The sequence below is a fragment of the Mus caroli genome, chromosome 1, assembly GCF_900094665.2.
Source record: "Mus caroli chromosome 1, CAROLI_EIJ_v1.1, whole genome shotgun sequence".
Lineage (NCBI taxonomy): Eukaryota > Metazoa > Chordata > Mammalia > Rodentia > Muridae > Mus > Mus caroli.
In genome coordinates this window covers 94,681,102-94,681,412 of record NC_034570.1, presented here as the reverse complement: position 1 = coordinate 94,681,412, position 311 = coordinate 94,681,102, and positions in this window count along the sequence as shown.

Below are 311 nucleotides of genomic sequence, written 5' to 3'. Positions count from 1 at the left end.
TGTATGAGAAAGCTAGGGTTTGTTTAGGAAAGCTAGCTGAACACAAGTGTGGAAGCTAACCAGAAAATCATATTCCAAAATGGTCTCTGCTTCAGTTATTGCCCTGACATCCCTTAATAACAGATTGTGACCTGGAAGTGTGAGCTAAATAAATTTCTTCCTCCTTTAAGTGGTTTTCTGTTCAAGAAGGAAAAGCAGAGCACTTCCTGATATAAAGTCAAATGTATTGGCTAGTTTTATGTCAACTTGACACAGCTGGAGTTATCACAGAGAAAGGAGCTTCAGTTGAGGAAATGCCTCCATGAGATCCA